This window comes from Puma concolor, chromosome A1, assembly GCF_028749965.1.
Source record: "Puma concolor isolate L17-30 chromosome A1, mPumCon1.1.hap2, whole genome shotgun sequence".
NCBI lineage: Eukaryota > Metazoa > Chordata > Mammalia > Carnivora > Felidae > Puma > Puma concolor.
In genome coordinates, this window is record NC_141667.1 from 228,872,690 (window position 1) to 228,889,883 (window position 17,194).

Genomic DNA, 17,194 nt, shown 5'->3' on the forward strand with positions numbered 1-17,194 from the left:
GGGATAGAAGGAACATACTTAAAGATCATAAAAGCCATTTATGAAAAGCCCACAGCTAACATCATCCTCAATGGGGAAAAACTGAGAGCTTTTTCCCTGAGATCAGGAACATGACAGGGATGCCCACTCTCACCGCTGTTGTTTAACATAGTGTTGGAAGTTCTAGCATCAGCAATCAGACAAAAAAAAAGAAATCAAAGGCATCAAGATTGGCAAAGATGAAGTCAAGCTTTCACTTTTTGCAGATGACATGATATTATACATGGAAAATCTGATAGACTCCACCAAAGGTCTGCTAGAACTGATACATGAATTCAGCAAAGTTGCAGGATACAAAATCAATGTACAGAAATCAGTTGCATTCTTATATACTAATAATGAAGCAACAGAAAGACAAAGAAAGTGATCCCATTCACAATTGCACCAAGAAATATAAAATACCTAGGGATAAATCTAACCAAAGATGTAAAAGATCTGTATGCTGAAAACTATAGAAAGCTTATGAAGGAAATTGAAGAAGATACAAAGAAATGGAAAGACATTCCCTGCTTATGGATTGGAAGAATAAATATTGTCAAAATGTCAATACTACCCAAAGCTATCTACACATTCAATGCAATCCCAATCAAAATTGCACCAGCATTCTTCTCGAAACTAGAACAAGCAATCCTAAAATTCATATGGAACCACAAAAGGCCCTGAATAGCCAAAGTAATTTTGAAGAAGAAGACCAAAGCAGGAGGCATCACAATCCCAGACTTTAGCCTCTACTACAAAGCTGTAATCATCAAGACAGCATGGTTTTGGCACAAAAACAGACACATAGACCAATGGAATAGAATAGAAACCCCAGAACTAGACCCACAAACATATGGCCAACTAATCTTTGCCAAAGCAGGAAAGAATATCCAATGGAAAAAAGTCTCTGTAACAAATGGTGCTGGGAGAACTGGACAGCAACATGCAGAAGATTGAAACTAGACCACTTTCTCACACCATTCACAAAAATAAACTCAAAATGGATAAAGGACCTGAATGTGAGACAGGAAACCATCAAAACCCTAGAGGAAAAAGCAGGAAAAGACCTCTCTGACTTCAGCCGTAGCAATCTCTTACTTGACACAAAGGCAAGGGAGTTAAAAGCAAAAATGAACTACTGGGACCTTATGAAGATAAAAAGCTTCTGCACAGCAAAGGAAACAACCAACAAAACTAAAAGGCAACCAACGGAATGGGAAAAGATATTTGCAAATGACATATCGGACAAAGGGCTAGTATCCAAAATCCATAAAGAGCTCACCAAACTCCACACCCGAAAAACAAATAACCCAGTGAAGAAATGGGCAGAAAACATGAATAGACACTTCTCTAAAGAAGACATCCAGATGGCCAACAGGCACATGAAAATATGCTCAACGTCGCTCCTCATCAGGGAAATACAAATCAAAACCACACTCAGATATCACCTCACACCAGTCAGAGTGGCCAAAATGAACAAATCAGGAGACTACAGATGCTGGAGAGGATGTGGAGGAACGGAAACCCTCTTGCACTGTTGGTGGGAATGCAAATTGGTGCAGCCACTCTGGAAAACTGTGTGGAGGTTCCTCAAAAAATTAAAAATAGACCTACCCTATGACCCAGCAATAGCACTGCTAGGAATTTACCCAAGGGATACAGGAGTACTGATGCATAGGGGCACTTGTACCCCAATGTTTATAGCAGCACTCTCAACAATAGCCAAATTATGGAAAGAGCCTAAATGTCCATCAACTGACGAATGGATAAAGAAATTGTGGTTTATATACACAATGGAGTACTACGTGGCAATGAGAAAGAACGAAATACGGCCCTTTGTAGCAACGTGGATGGAACTGGAGAGTGTGATGCTACGTGAAATAAGCCATACAGAGAAAGACAGATACCATATGTTTTCACTCTTATGTGGATCCGGAGAAACTTAACAGAAACCCATGGGGGAGGGGAAGGAAAAAAAAAAAAAGAGGTTAGAGTGGGAGAGAGCCAAAGCATAAGAGACTGTTAAAAACTGAGAACAAACTGAGGGTTGATGGGGGGTGGGAGGAAGGGGAGGGTGGGTGATGGGTACTGAGGAGGGCACCTTTTGAGATGAGCCTGGGTGTTGTATGGAAACCAATTTGACAAAAAATTTCATATATTGAAAAAAAAATTTTTTTAATTAAAAAAAAAAGAGATGCCTGCACTCTATGATGAATTGATTTCTCGGTGCCATAGAAGCTCTGGAAAGTACACACAATGCCACTAGATCTGTCAACAATCATTCCAAGGGGAGAAAGGGAGAAGGATTATTCCACTGGCTTCCAACTCCTATTGATCTTAACTTGCATCTGTAGTATGTTGATGCCCTTATATCCTTTACTTTTTGGATGCACATCTGTTTGCACTTTGCAGCAACAGGGGAGCATTAGAGAATTTGTAAGGTGAGGCACCCACACAACACCAGGGATGTGACTCAGAGCCCTGGGTCTACAGAAGAAGGAGCAGCAGCAACCAAGCTCCATGACTCTAAGCAACACCAAGGCAAGTGTGTGGGTCTGGGGTGATGCCCAAACCATACACAAGAAAAGAGAGCATAGAAGAAAGCCAGCCACTTTAGATCATTTCTGCTGCTACTTTTGCTGACTGCACTTTTGAGAAGGGAGGAAATTTCTTGTTCTCAGACTGCAGAGAGTTGTATAGAGGCCATTAGTGATGGAGATAATTAGAGGTATAGAGTTGATCAAAACTTGACCTATGATGACCACTTTGAGAAGCTGCCACAGAGAGAGTAAGATTTTTCTGCAAAGCAGTATTTCAGATATACAAGGGAGCAACTGATACAGATCAGTGTAACAGGGAAAAGAATGCAGGAAAGACGTTCTAGTGATACAAAAAGAAAGATCCTGAAGAGCAAAATAAAATGGTTCTAGTGCTGACCAAGCTTCATCAGTCCTTATAACCACATTTAATTGAAATGTTGGATTTATTTTTTGGTATCTATATGTAACATACATATTTATTCATGCAGTACATATTTATTGAGAACTGACTGAAGACGAGGTTCTGTTCTAGGCTTCGGTCGCACAGCTGTTTCTATGCTCTGGGCACTTGGATTCCATTGTAGGAAGACAGACAAGAGCATGTCAGAGGGTGGTTAAGTGTCATGAAGGACAATACAGCAGGACAAGGGAGAGAGAGTGCGTGTGAAAGAAGGACAGGGATGCTATTTATACAGGCAGTCAAGGAAAACCTCTGTGATAGGGCAACACTTGAGCAGAGCCCTAGAGAAGAGAAAGGAGTGAGCTGGGTATCTGGAGGAGAGGAGGCAGAAGCCCAAGGAGAGGCCACAGGTGTCGTTGAGGAGACAGACATTCATGCGATGAATACATGCACAGGCACATATCTTTCCAAAGTGAACAAATTGGTAAACTGCATAGAGTTTATTTAATATTCTCACCAGATATTCTCAATTTTATTGGCACCATAAATGTTAGAACTGAAAAAAACCCTTTATGCTATTATTCAAAAGAGTTACCTGAAATTGGGAAACCCCATTGACAATTGCAGTCAAGATCCTGGCATCCAGGGCCCCGTAGCCCTGACTATGCAAATAGGATCATCTGGGAAGGTAGGAAGAACTTGTCTATGGATGGATGTGACACACACCTAGGTGTACATGGCAGATGGGTCCTGGAGGGACAGGATACCAGACCAGTATAGTTTAAGGATGAGTTGGGAGGAAAGAAAAGTTCTGTCTGTGGTTGACAGCTGTATGCCTGAGGCCTTGTTTTGAGGATGCTTTGTTTGGCCTAAGGATAATAACAGTTAATATACTGTTGAATGTTTTTTAAAAAATGAGTTCGAATGCCTTTAGGTCATGTGTCTCTTGTTTTTGTAGTCAGCTGGAGTGGGGCTACAGACTCCTGGCACACCAGCATGGTGTTTATATCATGCCAGACCCACATCTCTCAATGTAAGAATGAATGGTAAACATGAGGACATAAGACACAAGGCAGAAATTCAGATAATTCACACATGTGGGGTACACACGTTCATGGATCCAAAACGGGGTACTGTTGGTGTGTCAGAACGACTGCAGTTCATCTGTATTTGCTTGGAGGTCTAGGCTATTTTTCAAGGTTTAAATCTTGGCTATAAAAATGTATTGGTGACATTTTAAGTCCCAGCCTGAGAACAAATTTTGATTTTTAAATTCAAACTTATCATTCCAAAACTCATTCTGGCACCTTTTTAGGGCTTGATGAATTGTTTCTAAGATGTTTATTGCTTTTAAGTCCCTATTTTATTGCCAAGCTTGTAATACACAAACTGCTTTGAATTTTGTTAAGATAGTGAGTGATTAGACAGTGATATGACTTTAAAACAGAAAACAACAAAGAGATTTAACTGGATTAAGAGAGAAGGATAGTACATTTTATGTAGTTACTCTGTTTCTAAGAATTAAAATATGCTTCCTCTGGATATGTATTTGCATCATATAACATAATAAGAGAGCTCCAAAAATATCACTGTGTTCTTTGCAAGAAAGGACAACAATTTGTTCTGTATCAACAGCAACATTGTCTCAAACAGCTTTCAGCTGGGATCTCTAAGTTCCGTACAAATATTATCCAAACCAACTAATACCGGATGGATGTTGCCATGGTTGATCATTGATTAGAGCAGTAGGTTGACAGCTAGTTACTCTTGAAGTTGGCTGAATTTCTTTTGACCCAAAGTCAAGTGGCTTAGCATATCCAGGTGCCTCTCAGGCCAAGAGCTCTAAACGGTCAAACTCAGTGTCAAGTATCTGAAGACCTTAAATAATCAGCCTTGGGTGAGACTTGATAGGTCCTATCCAACTATACAATTTGATACATCCTAAGATTTTAGGATCCATCCTGATTGCAAGTTATAAAAATCAACTGAGATAAAGTAAAACTGGACGATTTATTGTGCAGAGCCAGGGACCTCATGGAACACAAAGACAGGAATGCAGCCAGGCCTCAGGAAGTATGGGGAACTAGGAAGCCCCTGGGAACCTAGAGGTATACTCACTCAGAGTCTGGTCTCTGCTTCTCTTTGCGTCTATCCTTAATTGTTTTTCTCTTAAGAGACATTTCTCTGCTCCTTTATTTACATGGCATCATGTTGCCACCCTCAAATGCCATATTTATATGTTTTAAGTTTTGCTTCCCCAAAGGTCATGACATCTGTCCCGTTGTATTAGTTATCTATTGCTGTATAACACATTACCCTAAGGCTTAGTAACTTAAAGCAACAAACATTTATTATCTTACAGTTTTTGTGCCAGCAGGAAATAAGGTGTGGCTTAGCTGGGTGCCTCTTCCTCAAAATCTCACACAAGGCTGCAATTGAAATGCTGACTAGAGCTGCAGTTTTATTGAAAGGTTTCACTGAAGGAGGATTTGCTCCTAAATTCACTCATATGGCTGTTGGCAAGATTCAGTTCCTTGGAGGTTGTTGAGCACACTGGCTATTGACTTCTCATAATGCCTTGCAACATGGGCCTTTCCATAGGGCAACTCACAATATGGCAGCTGGTTTCTAGCAGACTGAGCATGAAAGGGAGAGCAAGGCGGAAGTTGCTGTCTTTTTATAACCCAATCTCAGAGTTGACATACCATCACCTTTTCTTATTCTACTTGTTAGAAGTGAGACACTAGGTTCGGTCCACACTCAAGAGAGCATACATTCCAGTATATAGAGATCACTGGGGGTCTTTTAAGAGGGTACCTATTACATGCTCTCTGTCTCCTAATTCCACATTCCCCGGCAAAGCACCCCCCCAAGCTGGGTCAGGTGACTATTGTTGTTCCAATCAGCCATAGAGGGGGTGTAGACTCATAGTATATATGGCATGCATGCTGCTGGTCATAGTAGTAAAAGACACAGGGGGAACCATCACGGACAAGGACAGCAGTTAAAGAGTTTGGACCTGAGTAAAATACTCCAAACTATAACCACAATCAACTTACTTAACCTTTTTTTTCTTAATGGGAATAAAATTGCCTAGCAGATTATTCATCTCCCAAAAGACTAGGTCTCTGCATACAGATTTGCTGAATAATTCAGATTCTTGAAGCCCTTACTCCTAAATTATATATGTAACTAAGAATAAAGTGCTTTTTAAATAATTCACAATATGTGCCATTATCCTTTTTAATTTGTTTTTTGTTTAGGAAATTGTGGTAAAATATACGTAACATGCAATTTACCATTTTAACCATTCTGAGTCATACAGTTCAATGGTGTTGGGTCCATTCACAATGTTGTACAACCATTACCACCATGCATCTCCAAAACTTCTTTCATCTTCTAAAAGTGAAACTTTATACCCATTACACATGCTAACTGGGTTTTTCTTGGCCCTTGCATCTGGAAATCACCATTATACTTTCAGTCTCTATCAATTTGACTACTCTAGGAAATTCATAGGAGTGGAATCATACAGTATTTGTCCTTTCATGACTGGCTTATTTTACTTGTCATAATGTCTTCAACATTGACACATTTGGTAGCATGTGTCAGAATTTTCTTCCTCTTTATGGCTTAATAATCTTCCATGGTATCTGTATACCACACTGTCTTTATTATCCATTCATCTACTAATGGACACATGGGTTGCTCTACCTTTCAGCTATTGGGAATTATCCTACTATGAACACTGGTATACGAATATCTGTCCAAGTCCCTGCTTTCAATTCCTTTGGATATATGCTTAGAAGTGGAATTACTGAATCAGAGTAATTCTATTTTTAACTTTTTGAGGAGCTGCCATACTGGTTCCCATAGAAGCCGCACCATTTTACATTCCCACCAGGAAATCACAAAGATTCTGATTTCTCTATATCCTTACCAATACTTTTTTTCTGGTTTTTGTTTTTGCTTGGTAATAGCCATCCTAATGGGTGAAAAGTGGTATCTCATTGTGGTTTTGATATTCATTTCTCTAGCGATGAATTATGTAGAGCATCTTTTCATGTATTTATTGGCCATTTGTGGAGAAATGTCTATTCAACTCCTTTGTCCATTTTGATCTGTCTGGGTTTGTTGTTGTTGTTGTTGAGTTGTAAGAGTTCTTTATATATTCTAGATACTAACCCTTTATTAGATGTATGACCTGCAAATATTCTGTGGGGTTGCCTTTTTCACTGTGTTGATGGTCTCCATTTTAAATTTTTATATAATCCAGTTTATCTATTTTTTTCTTTTGCTGCTTATGTTTTGGTGTCATGGAGAAGAAATCATTATCAAATCCAATGCCATTAAGCAGATTTTCCCCTATTTTTTCTTTTTTTATTTAAAATTTTTTTTAAGGTTTATTCATTTTTCAGAGACAGAGATACAGAGCGTGAGCGGGGGAGGGGCAGAGAGAGAGGGAGACACAGAATCCGAAACAGGCTCCAGGCTCTGAGCTGTCAGCACAGAGCCCGACGTGGGGCCGGAACTCACAGAGGGCAAGATCCTGACCTGAGCTGAAGTTGGATGCTTAACCGACTGAGCCACCCAGGTGCCCCACCCCCACTTTCTTCTTAAGAGTTGTATGGTCTGCGCTCTTGGATTTAGATCTTTGAGCCACTATCCTTTGTCGGCATAACCCGAGGAGCCTAGAAAGTTGGTATTAAATTATGACTGACATCTCTGTTTGTGGTTAAGTGGGCATCCACCATTTTCTTTTCTAAGGCATAGAAAAAAGAAAGCATTTTCCACACTTCTATCCTCATTATGATATCTGAGAATCACAAAGATTTGCAAAAACGTAACAAACGTTACTGAGTTCTCCAATTATCTCCCTAGGTGTCTCAGACAGTGTTTAGGAGCCTATTATGTTATATCAGAAAATCTGAACTCTGACATGATCTAACAGATGCACTTAAAAGTTTTTGAAGGGGCGCCTGGGTGGCGCAGTCGGTTAAGCGTCCGACTTCAACCAGGTCACGATCTCACGGTCTGTGAGTTCGAGCCCCGCGTCGGGCTCTGGGCTGATGGCTCAGAGCCTGGAGCCTGTTTCCGATTCTGTGTCTCCCTCTCTCTCTGCCCCTCGCCCGTTCATGCTCTGTCTCTCTCTGTCCCAAAAATAAATAAACGTTGAAAAAAAAATTAAAAAAAAAAAAAGAAAGTTTTTGAAAAGGCCGAGTAAAGTTATGTGTTATTTTCAGGACATCATTCCTAAATGTTTGTGATATTTTAAGTGTGTTTAATGGTCTTGATTTAACATGATAGTTTTAGTGCTCTCTCTGACACACAGTAGGTATCTAAAATCTTTGGTGGATCATTGTTCATTTATTTTGCCTTCCCTTTCCTAACTCTAAGTTTGCATTTAGGATGCAAATGTTCTCATCTGCACCATAGGTGTTTATCACCACACCTAAATATCACACATCTGTTCTTTCTACAGTCACCAGTAAGAAAGGAGAAACATGTTCCTGTAAAACAAAGTGCTTGCTCCACGGGTTAACCCTGGCAGCCTCTGGTGAAACCCCTTTATTTAAATAACCTTCCCTAAGCACCTGGTGCCTCTGTTGCTACAGGAATCACTAGAAACTCCATAGGTAAGTGGATTAGTTATGAAACTTCTGGCTTTTATGATACATTTGAGGCACTAGAAAATCCCAGTTTGGTCCAAACTAATTCAAGTGATTATTTGGCTAGAGTCAAAGATTTGGGAAAGGCCCCCCAAAAGGCTTTGGGATCCAAACCTTCTAGCAGCTCACCCAGAGCTGGAGGAACTTGTTCCTTTGGCCTCTCCAGTTCCATTCCCCAAGCTTGGCTGGGGCTGGGAGGAGCAGTGTCATGGCGGGTGACAGTAGTCAATGGTAGAAGGGTTGCCTAGACTGTTGCACCTCATCCAGCTTACCATCCCAGATCTTTCCCTCCCCGTCCATACTATTAACATATGTATTAGGTAGGGTAGGCTAAATTGCTGTGAGAAAGAGACTCAAAGTATAACAGCTCAACACAAGAGTCTTCCCCCCCCCTCTTATGAGCCCAGGTTCATCCCAAATGAAAACATGCTCTGTCTTCCGGAATATTTTCTTGAGAACCTAGAGATCACTTATCATTGATATGAAGTCAGTAGAAGCAAATTCCCTTGGCAATGGCTGAAGTTATTTTTTCGTCGAGGGATATGGGGCAGAGGTCTGGGTTTTGGTATGACAACTCAAATTGGGCCAATACATGGAAGAGGAAGCTTCACTTAACATTCGTTTTACCATTTTCTAGTTTTTAAATTGTATTTATATCCATAAATTCATTTGTATAAGCTCCTACTATAGTAATGAAAATATTTAAGCTTCCCAGCCTAAATAGCTCATTAGGATTTCAGCCTGCAACATTTTCACAGACAACTCATTATTTCTGAAGATTTCACACTGTTCAGTACAGCTGTGTCATGACAATGTGGAGCAGTGAAATATTAGGGGTAAGCTGGGCCATCCATTATGAATCCCTGTTTTAGCTGCTTATTGATGCTCCCCCCCCCAAAGAAATGAATAAACCCCTGACATTCCATTGTTTGACATCATACTCAAAATTCTTCTTTGAAGAAAGTAAAAAAGCTGCTCAGTTCTGCTTAGCTACAATTATTTCTCCCCTCAGAGTGGTGGATTGGTGGAAAAGAGTTCAGTGAGGGATGTGTAGAGCTCTAGAGAACACTCATCTTTGCTGTGAATTCACATTAATCAAATTGCCTGAAGTACAAGTCCTCTCTTTAGGTCTTGACTGAGAATGCCTTAATTCCAGAGGCAGTAAGAACAGGGAGTCAAGACGAGGGTGAAGAAAGGCCTTGTGGCTGATCACTTTGCATCTTCACAGGGGATGGAAAGCTTTCTCCAGGGCCCAGCGACAGACAAGATTAAGAAGGAGGCTATGAAAATATTTAAAGATGGGACTAAGATTCTGAAGATTCAGATTACCAGTGTGACTCTGGAATTAAATTGAAATTTTTCTACTTTGGCTTCTTACCAGGATGTAGGAAAACATGACCTCCTTGAAATTAGAGCACATGGTCACAAGGAGTCATCTGGACGCGAAGAAATGATGGGTGCCTAATATGCCCTCTGAGACAAGTGGAAGTTGGAGGCACCAGACCCAGGCAGAGGTTCCAGGATGCCAGGTCACATCCGAGGTCTGGGAGGAGTAGTACCAGCTACAGAGCATGAGGTCAGAGAGATCCAACTAGAGCTCAGTAAGTCTGCCCCAAGAGGTCAGCCGGAGAGGCTGGGGAGGAGGGCAGATTCCAGGACCCAGGGCTCAGGAGGAATCCCAGGGGGAGCCTCAGCTGAGGCACTCTGTGCTGACGCTTCCTCAGCGCTTGATGGGAGGCCATCTGACCTCGTAGGCTGTAGGAAGCCTGCAAGACTCTGAGCTGGTTCACAGAAGGACAGAAACACAGGGTGAGATGACAAGGAAAGAATAAATAGGGATTTGAAAGGTGTAACCACAGAATCAACTAATTCCATGTTAGATATAGCAGAAAGACAAGTCTAGTGCTCTAGCCGTTCATCAGCTGTGGCTTTTTGAGAAATCAACTTATTCTTTCTGATCCTTAGTTTCTTCGTCTATAATATGGGGTCAGAATTTAGTGACAGTCCTCATACGTGACACAATTAGGGCCAGTACTTGGTCGGTTAATAAAAATCAAACAAACAAAACAGCTCAGGTGTGCAGTTTTGAGCAATGATAGGCATTATACTGGCAATATTTTTTTAAAATACAGGAGAGTGCATTTATTACCCAACATTTTGGTGCAGGGTTGAAGCATTTTTCTGAATAAAGCGGGAGTCCTTCCTTTCTTGCAAAAGCGACGCCCGTGATGAGTTGTCACCTCTCTTGTATTTTTGTTATTAAAGGGATTGAAGACTTACACTTCAGTTTAAGTAAACAATCATTCCAGATCTTTATTCCCACTCACATTATCTCCACCCTTTGTTTCTTTTTTTACTTTTTTACAAGAGTGTGGCCCGTGACAAATTTGATTACAGCTTTTCGTTTGTTTGTTTTAGCTGACTTGCCTTTAAAACAAGTCCTTTTAGGTCACTCAACTCAGTTTTCATAGAAACCACAGCTTTCTTTCATTTTCACTTTTTCATTGATATGTTAACTATCGCATTAGATTACCTAATTATAATTGCAAGTGGTTTGAAAGGTGATGCAACTGGTGTTTGGCTGGCAAACAACTCAAATGGTGAGAGCAGAAGCCAGTGAGCGCACAGAACAGCCTCCCCGCTGGCTGCAGACATCCCTTGGCACATGGAGAGGCTGAAGAAAATCAGTCATTTCAATGTCCGGTGAGTGAAGATGTTGTGAGTGCATCTAATGAACCTCATAAAATTATCGCGGGGATGAAAGAGCAAGTTGATGTTGAAGGCTTGTCCAATGGCTTATGCTCGGTAGAAGTTGATTTCCTTCCTTTCTTTCAGAGGCCCCCAGAGCACAGTGCCTTGCAGAATGACAATACCTATGCTGGGAAGTCAACTCAGTAATTAGATACTCAAGACCGTGGTTTGAAATTTCAGTGCCTGGGCGCCTGAGAGGCTCAGTCAATTAAGCATCCGACTTCGGCTCAGGTCATGATCTCATGGTTTGTGAGTTCGAGCCCCGCGTTGGGCTCTGTGCTGACAGCTCAGAGCCTGGAGCCTGCTTCAGATTCTGTGTCTCCCTCTCTCTGCCCCTCCCGGCCATGCTCTCTCTCTCTCTCTCTCAAAAATAAAACATTAAAAAAAAAACAACTTTTTAAAAATTTCAATTCCTTTCTGCCTCCTCCTCCATTGCTGTAAGCACATCAGTGTCTCTCATAGTTTTGGGTCGTCTTTTTTCCCCATGCCCCAGGACCATCTTGTTCAAAACTGATATCCGTGACTTCGGCAATTCACAACTTTCTGTTCAGGCTGAACCTTTGGAGTGCTAACATCAGGCTTCTAAAGCAAATTGCTGGGCAGGTTGCTCTTTAAAGATTAATGGCATTTGGAGTTCCACGTGATTTTGTTCAAGGCCTGTGGGATATTTATAACTGCCTTTGATGTTCTATCATGTTTGACAGTACAGTTTCCAAAAAGTCAAGTAGGGTCCACTCATGAGTTAGGTGTCAAAGATTATATTGGGGAGAAGTATTGTACTTCGTTTGTAAATCATTTTGCTTTCAGAGGCACTTCCCGTGTTAGTACAACAAAAGAAAGCCAATGTGAGGTGGGCGAGTGTGCTTCCTATTTCTGAGGAGTGTAATTTTCCTTTCTCTGGCTCAGCAGGATAGGGGCTGCACATGCTCCTAGAGACCCTCTCCATTCTTCCAAGGCACCTCCTGTGATATGTTTATGTCTGGACGGAGGGGAAGGGGGGCCGCATTCAGCTGCCCACCACTGGTCTAGGTACTTAGAGAAAGGGTAAAGTCTACCAGTCAAGTGAGTGGTATTAGAGAACTTGGCATGCCTTAGTCAGAACACTCCCTCTATTTTTCAGCATCTTTTGTTGGTCACGCATGGAGGGCTATTGTTTCTCTGCTTGTTTGCACAGGAGATCTGGCTGCTCTGGAAAAGGCCTAAAACTTTGTGTGAGGTCCTTCTAATGGCTCACCACAGCCATAGAGAGATTCATTACACATAACAGAGGAGAAGCCAGTGAGTGCCTATTCTTCCTCTTCTAAGCCATTAAAGGGTATTAGTAAGGAGCATGAATAAAGAGTGAAGGAGTGTCTTTCAAATATGTCACTTCCAGAGGTATCAGCAGAGTTTGATATATTTCCACTCAGGGCAGAAGCAAGCTCTCACTGCAGAAGACTTCACAAACATTTCTGGAAAAACATTAAAATGGCTGAGTGGGAAAAGGAAAGAAAAGGAAATGGGCCACTTAGGCCCCAAGTGCAAACTTTATTTCTGACATCATTTTGCATGTATCTGGCTGGCGTCAAGTTTGGAAACTGGGAGGATGAGGTCATACATTCAACCCCACTGCTTCTCTCCATAGTTTTGACGATGAGCTCACAGACTGATGCTTTGGGTCACAGGATGGAATCCCTATAGTACCACATAGCACTTTGTAAAATTTATGGCATCTAAAACATGTAGCAAAGACATGTGATAATTTGGTGAAGAATGGCTTCTGAGTAAGAAAACAGGATCATTGGAGTCGTGCTGAACCTCAACAGTAGAAAACCCATTATTCCTTGACTCAAGTTTATTTATGTTTTTTAGTTGCTACTACACAGCTCTTGGGAAATAGATCACTTTAACCTAAAGAGGGCCTTTTGAATAATGAAATCAAGCAAGAAATAAAGGATTGCTTAAAAAGAAATAAAAATTTTAAGGATCCAGGAGAAACTACTGTTGTCTGAGCTTTACATGACCTCGGGCATTCATGGATATGTGCTGTTCCCTGAAACCCATGTAACAAGAGACATAGCAACAAATCTGATGACCTCAAAATGGGCTCCATTTAAAAACACATCAATTCTTAATTTCAGTAAACTCACTTTTGTTCTCTTTTACCTTAAGCTAGTGAATAGATTTAGTGTTGTAATAATGGTACGTGTTGTGTCCTGCATGCTCACGATACTGACTTAAAAAATTTTAAGTGAAGAATTATGATGTTTTGGATCATAAAAGCTGCTGGGTAACTGCAATTGTAACATCTTGGAGAGGAACTGGCAAAAAGGATCTTTGTACTCCAGATCTATCTCCCCGTATGAACCTTGAGTTATGCAGAAAATCTCCAGCCCCATTTTTAACAAAACCTATAGCCAATCTGAAACATGTCTAATTTTGGATAACTAAAACTACTAGATGGTTAATACTTCTGTTCTCAACCTGCTATCCTAAAATAAGGGTTCTTTTATTTCAAAAGATTATTTTAAAATTAGTTCTTGGCATTCTGAGATTTGCCATTTCTGAGTTTGTAGTTTTTAAGTAACTGCGACTTCTTGTTTCAAACTTTTCCTGCAATAAAATAAGATGCAAACAGGGGGCAACTGGAACTCCTCTCATTTTCCATCAGGAATAGGCCATGGTATTAATAGCTTTATTGTTCAATTATATGTAAAATCTGGAAGCCTTTTTGGCGTCTTTAGTACTAAATCATTATATAAACCTTAAACAGGGTGACTAGACATCCTATAATCACACGTTGGAATCTGGTGCCCTGCCTTCTGTCTAGCATTCACTACGAATTTATCATTTTCAAATATGGTATTACTAGTTATAGTTGTATTAGAATAAAGCTGGATGGGTTTGATAAACCTTCACTGTGTCTTTCCAGCTGGTGTCTTCTTGTAGCGTGTGGGATGTATATGCAGTGAACAGAATTCTCACTTTAACACACTGTTAAATTGGGAACATGATCCATGTTCTTTCTCAATCCTTTCCAGATGTACTCAATTAACCCCTCCCTTCTGCAAACCGCAAGTGGGGCTCTTACTGAGAAAATGAAGTGTTCTGGACATTGGTAATGGCGTGGATGGTGGTGGGAGAAGCAAGGTATGCTGTGGCCTGTGAGATGCATGAAGACACAAGTCAGCAGCCAGTTGGTAGAGTCAGTTGGAGTCCATTGGAAACATGGGAAATTATAATTTAAGTGTTCATGAAATATGTCGGGGAAATAAAGGCTGAAGTTGTGCAGTAGGGTATATCAATAACAGTCTGAACACCCTTGCTTCGCTGGTTTTGTCAATAATTTTAAGGCATACTTCTATAACTGTTTCTAATTATTTCATAATATATTTTTCCCCCCGTAAACCTTTTTGACAGCAACAAGCTGAATGAGAAATGAAAGTCCATGTTTAGTTAAAATTAAGTACTGATTTTCTGTTTCCCAAGAAAGTGATAATAACTGTGTGATTTGCACAAAATATTTGTAAACATTTATCATCCATTATGAGTGTTGTCATGATTATCACTAACCTCAAGAGAACAGGAAGACACAAATCTGCTACGGAACAACGATGTACACTTCAAAAATTGGTAGTTATTAAAAAGAAACCCCCAAGGATGACAACTTACCATGAGTAGTAGCGGGACGTGTGCTTTATTTTTATTACATGATTATTCATTTAGATCAAATGGTTGCTCTTCTAAATTTATTTTACACAGTTTAGACCCAGTGGTTTCCTGTGCAGGCATGAAAAGTGAAAGATAGCTGTTAGTTAAGTTGGGCCTGTTATGAGAAGAATTTGGCAAACAATCGAAGGATACGACTTTCACATCAGTGTCATTACATGTCTCAAATGGAAAAATCAGTCAAATTAATTCCAATCATAGGTCAATATTTTCAATGTATGTAATCAAAATAAAGCTTCAAATATTCATTAAAAAGAAGTTGAAATATCTGCAATTATTGCAAATTTTATCATAAATTTTAAAAATTTATACTAAGTTTGGTTAAAATTTTCAACATTGGAGATAAAATTATTTGAATATAAATGTTGGTGTAGTGCTATACCATGATATAAAGAAAAAAACTGACTAAATTAAGAGACTGATCGAGATGAATCGCATTTGGAATTGATTGATTGTAATGCATACACAACTCACAGAAACCAGTATAATCTTTGATACCCTACCGATCGAAGTTGAAATCAAGACTTGTCCAAATTTACAAAAATTTGTATATATTACATGGGTAGAATAAATGAACTACAACATATTTGTGAAGAAGCTAATGTTGAATTTAGGAGAGGCACTTTAACGTGATGGCGCATGCTTTCTCTCCCTACTGCCCATCTTCAGTTCAATTGCAGAAATGTTGAATTTGAAGAACTACTTTATAAACTTATTACAACCTCAGTGTGCCCCCAGAATCGAAAACAAAAAGAAAAACAAAACAAAACAAAAAAAAACCTTCTATTTTGTTCAAAATTACTTCGGGGGTGCCTGGGTGGCTCAGACGGCTGAGCATCCAATTCTTGGTTCACCGGTTCGTGCCCCATGTCGGACTTTGCTCTGACAGTGTGGAGCCTGCTTCGGATTTTCTGTTTCCCTCGCTCTCTGCCCCTCCCCCATTTGTGCTCTCTCTCTCAAAAATAAACATTAATTTTTTTTTTCCTAATAACTCGGAAACCTTTGATCAAAGCATTTAACATACCACATACTGAAAAAAATTAATCTTTTGAGACTTTTGGCTAATTGCAATTGTTGAAAACATGGATCAGAAACAAGAGGATGGTTAAAATTATTACCACAGAAGCAGAGGAAGAACTGCATGTATCAAACAATGGAAGATGAACAAATGTTTCAATTTTCAAAGTAAACAATTTCAAGTTAAACGACGGTTATTTTGAATTTCTTGACTTACAGGAAGATTTTTTTGTTAGCATTCCCATCTTTAATTGGATAAATTTATATTCTAGGCCACAATGTAATAGAATTGAAGATGACTATGGTTTTGTAGCCGTATGCCTGGCAAAACATTGAAAAGAATAAAATTTTGTTTTATAAAAATATCAGAGAAAGGCCTTTTGGATGGAACAAAAAGACAGAATGTGTGAAAGTACTTTGGCTAAAATATTTACATGTTTCAAGATAAAAAAATAGAATTGAGAGTGTCTTTTATCAGCAGAATTTGCTCTGAGCTTTCCAGATACCTCAACATTTGTGGGTCTCTTATTTTCTCCGTTAAATTCTAACATTTAAAATAGAAGAAATCTAAATTAGGAGTGGAAGTTTGATGTCCATCGGTTATTCTCATTTCCTTGTTGGTCCTCTATTTCTCTCTGAAATATTTTTGAATTTCGTCTTTGTCTTTGATTTTTTTTTTTTTTAAGTTTATTTATTTATTTTGAAACAGAGAGAGAGAGCCCACAAAACCGGGGAGGGACAGGGAGAAAGAGAGACAGAATCCCAAGTGGGCAGAGCCAGATGTGGGGTTTAAGGTCATGAACTGTGAGATCATGACCTGAGTCTAGATCAAAAATTGGGGGTGGGGGTGGGGCTTAACCCACTGCACCACCCAGGCGCCCGTCTTTGTCTTTGATACGCTTAAACTTCGCCATAATGTTTCCACAAGTTGTTTTTCTCCTGTTTGGCACTGGATAAACCCTTTCAACCTGATGTTTTTCATCTTCCTTTGATTCTAGGAAATTTACTTTCATTATTTGTCAGATATTTCCTGCAATCTTTTTATTTTTCTTTCCTTTAAGGAATCTATCTTGTGGATATTGACACTTTTG

General features: G+C 39.8%; 1 long non-coding RNA gene across 1 annotated transcript in view; it reads left to right on the forward strand.

Moving 5' to 3' along the window:
• LOC147584826 (uncharacterized) overlaps positions 1-10,226 on the forward strand; it is a 71,525-nt gene extending 61,299 nt beyond the window's left edge. The window contains exons 4-5 of the long non-coding RNA XR_015253702.1: positions 8,441-8,594; positions 10,009-10,226. This is a non-coding gene — a long non-coding RNA (uncharacterized LOC147584826). The remainder of the gene's footprint in view (positions 1-8,440; positions 8,595-10,008) is intronic.
• Positions 10,227-17,194: the final 6,968 nt, after the last annotated feature.